The 9,092-nt window shown below is 35.4% G+C and overlaps 1 long non-coding RNA gene across 1 annotated transcript; it reads left to right on the forward strand.

The window, feature by feature from the left end:
• The first annotated feature begins 2,154 nt into the window (after nucleotides 1-2,154).
• LOC115445932 lies at nucleotides 2,155-8,665 on the forward strand. The gene is made up of 2 exons (XR_003938868.2): nucleotides 2,155-3,237; nucleotides 7,366-8,665. It is a non-coding gene; the product is annotated as an uncharacterized LOC115445932 (long non-coding RNA).
• The last annotated feature ends 427 nt before the right edge of the window (nucleotides 8,666-9,092 follow it).

Consider the following 9,092-nt stretch of genomic DNA (forward strand, 5'->3'; position numbering starts at 1 on the left):
ATTTTTACACATCTTTCGGTTGACCCCGGGATGGACGGCAGTGTGCTGTTGGCCTCACACTGCCGTAGACGCCGAGGGCGTCCTTCGGTGCGCAGGGCTTCTGAGCCCCCCCCATAAGAGACGGGCCGCAAGACGGCACCGCGCAGGGGCGGCTGCGGTCGCAGACTAGACACTTCAACGTCAGAGGAAGCCCGCAGCCGTCCCTAATGCGCTGAAGAGGGTCACCGCGGAGTTTTAGCTGGTAGGCCGTGCATAGGTTAAGTTGTATATAGGGTTAGGGACTCGGCCCGGCGGTCGCCCGAAGGTCATCATCAAATCCGGGCGGCTCAACGCCGGGCCGTAAGGCACGGTTACCCCAGCATAACCGCTCAGTCGCCCCCCACGAAGGCTGGGCGGTAGTAATAAGGCACTTTCTCCGCGAAACCAAAAAAAAAAAAAAAAAAAGTAATAGAGTATATATATAGTTTGTAAAAATGTTATTTATTGCTTTTGTTTGCAGCTCCGCCCGCGAGATTGTTTTCCGGCATAAATATTTTCCCGGGTAAAAAAAGGAGGCTAAATCACTCACAAGCAGGTAATATAGCTTCCTATAAGTGAAAAAAAAAATTGGTTTAGTAAAGATTTCTTATGTTTACGCGAATTTTAAACATTGAAATTAAACTATTTTTCGGTGTTTTATTGCGATTTTTATATTTTAATTTTCTCTCAACGTTTCGGAGACTGCAGCCTTCGACCAACACCTCAGTATCCCCTGTGACCACGAAGACATTATTTAATAATTGGTTTAGTAATTTCTGAGAGTAGCCCTTTTAAGGAAACAAATAAAATCTGCAGCTTATATGCTTGTATTAGTGTAGATATATTTTGTAGAAGTAAACAAAGAAACCACTGAATTATTTCAATGTATTTTAGCATACAGATAAACGAAGTATTAATATACCATATAATATGCCTTTGCTGTAAAAAATACTTGAACATACAATCTTGGCTGACGTGGTTAAGAAAAAGCCATTCGTTTCATAGAGCGTAGCTGTGCTGTTTAAATGTTACTAACTAGTGATCCAGTGGCGAAAGGTCTTGGGCTTCGAGTCGCCCTTGCAGAGTAAGTGTGGAAAATAAACAAGGTTTTCCGTTGAATAGGAACTTATATTGTAATAGAGTTAACACGTTAGACAACCGTATTAGACTAGCACACATTGCTTAGTAACAGTACATTGTTATTTTATTCCAAATACAATAATTCAAAAAGATACATACTGTTACGCGGCCAGTTTACATTACATTATTAAAAAGGCTTTGTATTTGTCTATGCAAACCTCAACAAAAGGTCCATATAACCCGATTTCTGACGGCTTCCATTTTCTAATTTATGCAAAATCTAATTATTATTAGAACGATTTCCAGACCGCATTTATGCACATTATTAGTATCTATAAGTTGTGTTCGGTTCCCTTTCGGTAAATTTCATTCTTCGCCACTAGCCTGCCGTGCTAAGCTCAAAAGGGGTTTCTCTAAAAAAAATCTTGATTTTTATGTCGTCAGATAGCTTAAAGAAATACCCATGACCTTACTTAAATAACGGTATCTTGTTTAGAACTTGTTAAAAAAAACCTTAAAAGAGTTTCTCTATCTCAGTTTTACAAACAAAACTATATTTACAAAACTTGGATTATCTCAAAATAAGGTTTCCCTGACATACTGCTTTTGCGTTTACCACGGCAGTAGTAGAAACAAACCTTTTTTGAAGATCCTGTTACTCTCGAAAATAAATCACGCAAACAACAAACAAGCGAAGCGGCGATAGCCTAGTTGGGTGTGGAACGGACTGCGAAGACGAATGTCCGCAGGTTCAAATCCCAAGGGCACACACCTCTGACTTTTCTAAAATCATGTGTGTATTCTTTGTGAATTTATCGTTCGCTTTAACGGTGAAGGAAAAACATTGTGAGGAAACCTGCACATCTGAGAAGTTCTCTATAGGAATTTCGAAGGTGTGTGAAGTCTACCAATCCGCACTAGGCCAGCGTGGTGGACTAAAGCCTAATCCCTCTCAGTAGTAGAGGAGGCCCGTGCTCAGCAGTGGGCGAGTATATAATACAGGGCTGATATTATTATTATTATTATAAACAACAAACAAATGTATTTTAGTCTTACATCATTGTTTGCTTTTAAAAAAGCCACGACTGTGTACGTAAGAATAATCGCAGCAGTAATAATAGGTTTATCGTGTAGACATTGTTCACCAATTGTAACCTTGAACTAACTTCTCAACAATTTATCCTCAAAGGTACACTTAAAGTTACCTATAATACACCTGAGCAAATTGCCCGAACATTTCTAACTCAAGGTGTAATGTGAAAAAGAAAGACACATCACCTTTTCATTCCCATAGGGATAGGCAGCGGTGCAAAAGATCACCTAATTTTCACCTTGTGTCTTCGGTCCTATAATGTGATAGGGGGTGAGATCACCGTCATATCGGCATAAATTCTAGACTCTAGATTGATACTTAACAAAAATCCCAATATCACTGCTCGACCTGGGACTCGAACCCAGAACCTCGGTTTGATACCGCGTATGCGTGACATAATATATCTACGCTACCGAGACAATCACCAAGGTGTAGTATGACCTCCGGTAGATTAGAATACTAAAAATGGACCCAACATAACCCAACACAAAAACACCGCTAAAAAGTGTGAGTAAAACAAAATACATAATTTCGTTCACATTGACGACATAATTATTGTAGTTTAAAAACATACTGTTAACGAATTTTTTAAATATTTTTATGAGAAAAATCTGGTAGTATATTCGTTAAAATAAAAAAATCTAAACCGGGTAGTAAATAACTGAGTTCTAAGGTTAAAAAAAATACAAATAAATACACGTCGAATTGATAACCACCTCATTTTTTTAAGTTAAAAATAGCAAAACATTTGAACCTGCAGTATCACAATAGAACACAGCAGCACCAATTTATTTATCTCCAGTCATTCGTAAAACACAACACTCTTGACAAAAATTAATTAACTAGAAATACTTGAACTCTTTCTAAAGAAATATCGCTAAGCAAAAATCCCGTTTCCAAAAAGGCTTCTAAAAGGAAAAAGACCATTTAAATCAACATGATGTAATGTGTCACTATAAACGCAGCGCAGCTCAGATGTGACTGAACTTATCTAAGGAACGGACGTGTTGTGATCGTTAATAATCCTTAATACGGAGTAAATAAAGGTGAGTCTATTTATTGTTTACATTGGTGATAATTAGTAAATACTATAATGTGAAAAGCATCAAACCCTATAGTAATATAAATATAACTGAATAACAATTATTAAGAGCTAAATCGTTGTGTTGTTATTACCATAGTGTAGAACTATGGAAAATAACTATAATTCTATGACGCAAGCAAATTATAATAATCAATATGTTTATGAGTAATTTTGAATTTCGCGATTGTAAACCAAAAAAACAAAAGAAAAAGCAACGTCGCGGTTGCGTATTTACATAACCTCAAAATTCACAAAATAAAAGTCCGGCAAATGACTTCAAAAATGCGCGCAAATTGTGATTAATATAACTAAGTGAAATAAAATTATTAAACAATACGAAGATTATTTATTTACCTGTATGTATACGAAATATATTAAAAGTAAACACGAGATAAGTTGTTATCATCTTCGATTGACCTTCAAGGTCACACAGATGTTTCAATTAATATAATCCAAAGACTATCAATGTATATATTTAACAATACCCTATACATATATGTTCTATTTATTGTATTTCTATTTTATACTATAATTAAATAAGATTTTAAAAGATAATTCAACTGTGAATGTTGCCTTTGTCTAGAGACGGATTTACGTCTATTTTCTTGACTCAGTTCGATGAACTCTATGATTATTTTACTTATATTTATAGAAAAAAAATATGTATTACATTAAAGAGTACTTTTTATGACCTATTGAAGTTCACCAAAGAGAACAATTTTAGACACAATTGTGTATCTTAAACTTATAACATGAGCTGGTGGTGGTGAGATGTTTGTATCTGCCTTGTTAACTACTACCATAGACTATTGTAGCCCATAGCGGCCCACGTTAGTGAATAGAGTTTCGGAATCAACCTTTATATTCCCGAATTAAATCCGACATTATTGTGTCAACTAAAATGTGTGGGATGATCATCTCTAATCAGTGGATACAACGCCATGCCAGTTGGAACGTGCTGTAGCGTGACTTCTGCGTGAACTTATAAAATGATACCTATTACTTAGGGTCTTATTAATCGATGTAACTCAGTTCCACTTAAAAGTGAGACATCAGCCGAGATACTGTCAAATTGCGTTTAAAATCTTAAGATAGCTATTTCATAAACCCATATTAACATAAGCTTGAAGCCTAGTAGCAGAGTGGAACGGAGTGCTGAAAACCCAACTTTGTAGGTTCAAAACCCAAGATAACGCACCAATGACTTTTCTAAAGTTATGTGGGTATACTTTGTGAATGATTGCTTGTTTTAACGGTGAAGGAAAACATCATGAGAAAATCTAAGTAATTCCAAGAATTTTGAGAGTATGTGAAATCTGCTAATCCGCACTAGGCCAGCGTGGTGAACTAAGGCCTAATCTCTCTCGATAGCGGAGGAAGCCCATGCCCAGCAGTGAGACAGTATATAATGCAAGGCTGATATTATTATATTGTAACATCAGCTCAAATGATATCTTATTTAACACCAAGTTATGAATTTTGACAGCTGAGTTTTGTTTATTAAACAAAGCTGACTTAGCTGAGAGCAAGATCTTAAATGACAACTTAAGCTTGGTCTATTAAATAGTTCAATACATGAAATGTCTACTTGAGATCATACTCAAAGGTGAAATTGATTTATAAACACGGACGTGATTTGAGCTAATCGATTCTAATACTTAGGTATTTGTGTTAAGGCATTACGCGGTGACACGATATGGAAAAACCAAACGCGTAACAGCTGTTTACGTTCCCAGCCGTGTTTTGTTGACACTCGTTAACTACCTACAGATAAAAACTCGCTCTTTGGTATATATATTGCTGTAAGATTGCTGAGTTATCTCAGAAAAAAACCCTAGGTCGGTTAAAGCGATATTGGGGTTTTTTGCACAGTATCAGCATTGAGTCTGGAAACTGTGACCGATAGTTTGACAGGCTCGCCCCCTATTTCATCATTAGACGGAACAATTATTCCGGTTGCGCCTACGCCTATTTCTTGTGGATTAAAAAGGTGCGAGTGTATGTGTGAATGGTGCAGATAAGACTGTATGTTTTTAAAAAAATATAAGTATTAACATACATTTGTTAATTTGCTTTCTTGTTGGTTTTGTAATTTATTTAATTGGAAAGATTTACTGTAAAATTCAATCTTTTAGGATTACCTTTTAAAAATTATAAATGCCAATAAGTTATAGAATATACCGTGCAGAGAAATTATCTGATACGATAGAAGGGTAAATTGGTAAACATTACAACAGTAATCTCAACATTCATCAAATGGTATAAAAGTTAAAACGCATATAGCATTTAACATTTCTAGGTTTATCAGATAACTACATAGTTAACCTCACATTAATATAGGTCAATGCCTTCCGATTGATATCGGACGACATGAATCAATGGTTTGTTAATTGCAATTCAATTGCTGTTATAACAGGTTCTTGGGATTCAGCAGCCGTCGAAACATTACAATAAGTCGTTATAATTTATTTTACATATAGTTTCCAGTGCTTCGTCTTCAAAGGGATAACAGAAGTGCGACTAATGCACACATAGTTCGGATTATAAGGTTTCCTTCCTATATGAGGCAAAACTATTGTCATATCTGACAGGTATACTAATACTGAGTAACTCAAGTGTGTTCTTTTGAAAACTCATTTTAAAAGCTATTTAAATCAATTCTGAATCTAAAGTTACCATCAATAAATTGGTAGTATCTAAATCGTAGTAATATGCACTTATAAATACATCTTCAGACACATCACGCCTCTACTCCCTAGGGTTTGGCAGAGGTGCATCCAGGACACCCACTTTTCTCCATGTATAAACATTTAATATTACTTTGTCCTGAGATTCCTGAACCTGTGGGTGGTCATAACTCGCAAGCGATACATTTAAGCCATCGAGGCTTTTAAGCGTAGAAATTAAATGCAAGATGATTATCTTATTGCGAAATAAACATACATAATAACAGACCTACAAAACCACAAATTAGAACATTGCGTAAGTGAAAATCGTGCTAGAAACCGCAACATAATTGAGGTGTTTCTAACAGCTAAGTCTAAATACACTACTACTTGTACACCCATTAATATACAGTTTTGCAACAAATAGTAAAGATATATTTCATAGGTTTTAGTTGTAAGTATCTTTTTTGTCGAAACAGCCTGATTTTACTAAACTTGATTGATACAAATCTAAGAAAAAGTTAACAAAAATCAATAATCCAGATAAATAGAGGTATTTTTAGTTTTATGTTTATCCAATTATAAACTTTTTGTGCTATACATTTAATGGACTTTAACCTCTTAAAGTGGCAAGCATAAGCTATATTATTTAATAACATGGCTGTACTATGCTTATATCTACGCATAGGTGCAAGATGATCTTTTATTTATGGAGGAAGCCTATACAATTATAGTGAACGTCTTCCGGCTGATGTAAGAATAAAACATTCATCGTTAAAGCCAATGTGTGTACATTACATGGTCTAGGAATATAAAGGTTGATCATTAAGAGTTATATCTCATCTGATGTAAAATATTTTTAGAAGAAAAATGTTAATTGAACCTTTTAAATTATTTAATGTCTTTAGGGCCAGCGCATATATGGCGGAGCCCAGTGCAGACATTTTTTTACTGTCAAACTATTATCAACGTTGTCATCATTGAAATAATATTCAAAGTCCAGTAAGACAAAAATAAATTGTAAAAATTCTCTGCGCTACGCTCCGCCATATATGCACTGATCCTTAAAATTTTGTTCGTTATGTCAGAAATGTTTACTGATCTGTCATTTCAGACCAATTACATCGTTCAAAATTGCTGTCACACATTTAACGATAAAATGGAATAATTTTCCTACTTTTCCAATTTAATTATCTGAATAATTTTGAGATGGCGTCACCTCGGGCCACAACTCGCCGAGCTTCGGTGCTCGATGTCATTTACACATGTCACCATCGATCCAGGCTTACATGAGTTCCATTATTAGGTAGCATAAGTAAAAGCGACGATAGAAATTCTTTTTCCAGTTTTAAACGCACTAAAACAATAATATGAACTGTACTATGTTTAACATTGTTGATAAGTCTATTTTTTATTGTCCGCAGATGACCTCGACGATACTAGTAATTGCAATGCTGCTCGCGCAAGCAATAAGCGCCCCTCAAAACGGCGTGAGCACAATAAAATCACCAGTGAACATGACCTTAGAAGAACTAAACTACCTCCTTCAAGTAAGGAGCGGTCAACCGCAAACTCAGCCTAAAGTGCTCTCCCCATGCGCGCGGGCAATCTTAGGGTGCTGCCGAGGCAAAATAATGAATCCCAGTTGTTCAGAATCACTGAACTGCGGTGCACTTTTCTTCGACGTAAATCCTTGTGAAGAAAGGTTTGTACATGAAGCCTTGAAAGCGGCTAGGAGTTTTTACGAACAATTAAATAATGTTTCTACGTAGTGCAGTTTTTTATAAAGAGTGTTCTGTTGGCTGATACTTGAGAACAATAATGATTCGCCGGTGCCAAGAGTTTTTGTTATATTAATTAGTAGTAAGATGAAGTATGAATGTTGTTAAACCTGTTTTGATGTACAGATATTAAACTTTAGTTGGCGAGTTGTATGTAATCGAAATAAATGTTTAAGCCTAAAGTAGATATAAGGAGAAACATCTACAATGATAATTTATTTTTATATAATAATTTGTGTGGATTATAAGCTAGATTGTTACGCCAAGAATATTAAAGGCCTATTTCATAAAATTCAAGTAAGTACCTAAATGTTATCTGCCAGGAATGACTAAACTTGCTTTTTTTACACGTGCATGATAAAGTGACCCTACTACATCTGATGGTAAGTGGAGTGGGGTTGAATAGAATGTCGACTGACGAGAGATGATTACCCCTCGGCAGTCGACACAATTATGCCGGCTTGTTGGAACCAGATATACCCAGGCTGATCCCGGAACGCAACACTTACCTGGGCCACTGTGGCGCGTTTTAACATCTTGTGTATGGTGGTCGCTATCCGGCCAGATATAAAATATATTCTACAACCAGCATTTGTTGTTTATGTGTTGAATGCACTCTTTTGTTTACAATTTATTTAAGAGCTTGACTATTGTATTTACCTGTCTATATTATATTCCTCGATTAGCGTTTACTCAGACATGAAATAGGCCCTATAGTTTCATTACCATTATAAATAATTGTTTTAATTATTTGCCCATAATTTATAAGAACATTTATTGTATACGGAACTTACTACACTTTTATAAAACAATGTTTACTTGGCATGACGCCAAAATAACTGCAGGCAACAAGTGGGCAATCAAATAACATGAAATGTTAAACATAATTGCCATAAAAACCTGTAAATTGTGTTCGAAATTTCCTACTACATTTATATTTGTACATGTTGTGTTTTATTACCTCCGATATTTATATTATATATCCCTTGATTCAGTCAACGAAAATAATAATAACATAGGGTCAGTAGGCCTGTAGGGTTCTGTACGGGCCAATTACGTCTTTTTGGAATTATGGCGATCTAGTCGTAGTGCAGTTTAGATAGGTAAAATAAATAATAATAAAAAAAAAACCTTTTTTTTTAAATATAAAAACTAATACAATTAAGTTGCACAAATGTAACAATTATTTAAAGGTTGGCACAGCATGCACTATTTAAAAGCTTAAGTAATGTAACAAAACATATAATATAATACTACATGACATCCGGTATGCACTTATGAAAAGACTTGGATATATATGGACTTTTTATGTATATGATTCTGGAAGCTGTCCTATAATCAGATCGCCCGTAATCGCAAGACGGATTTGC

Source organism: Manduca sexta, chromosome 20, assembly GCF_014839805.1.
Source record: "Manduca sexta isolate Smith_Timp_Sample1 chromosome 20, JHU_Msex_v1.0, whole genome shotgun sequence".
In the NCBI taxonomy this organism is placed as follows: Eukaryota; Metazoa; Arthropoda; class Insecta; order Lepidoptera; family Sphingidae; genus Manduca; species Manduca sexta.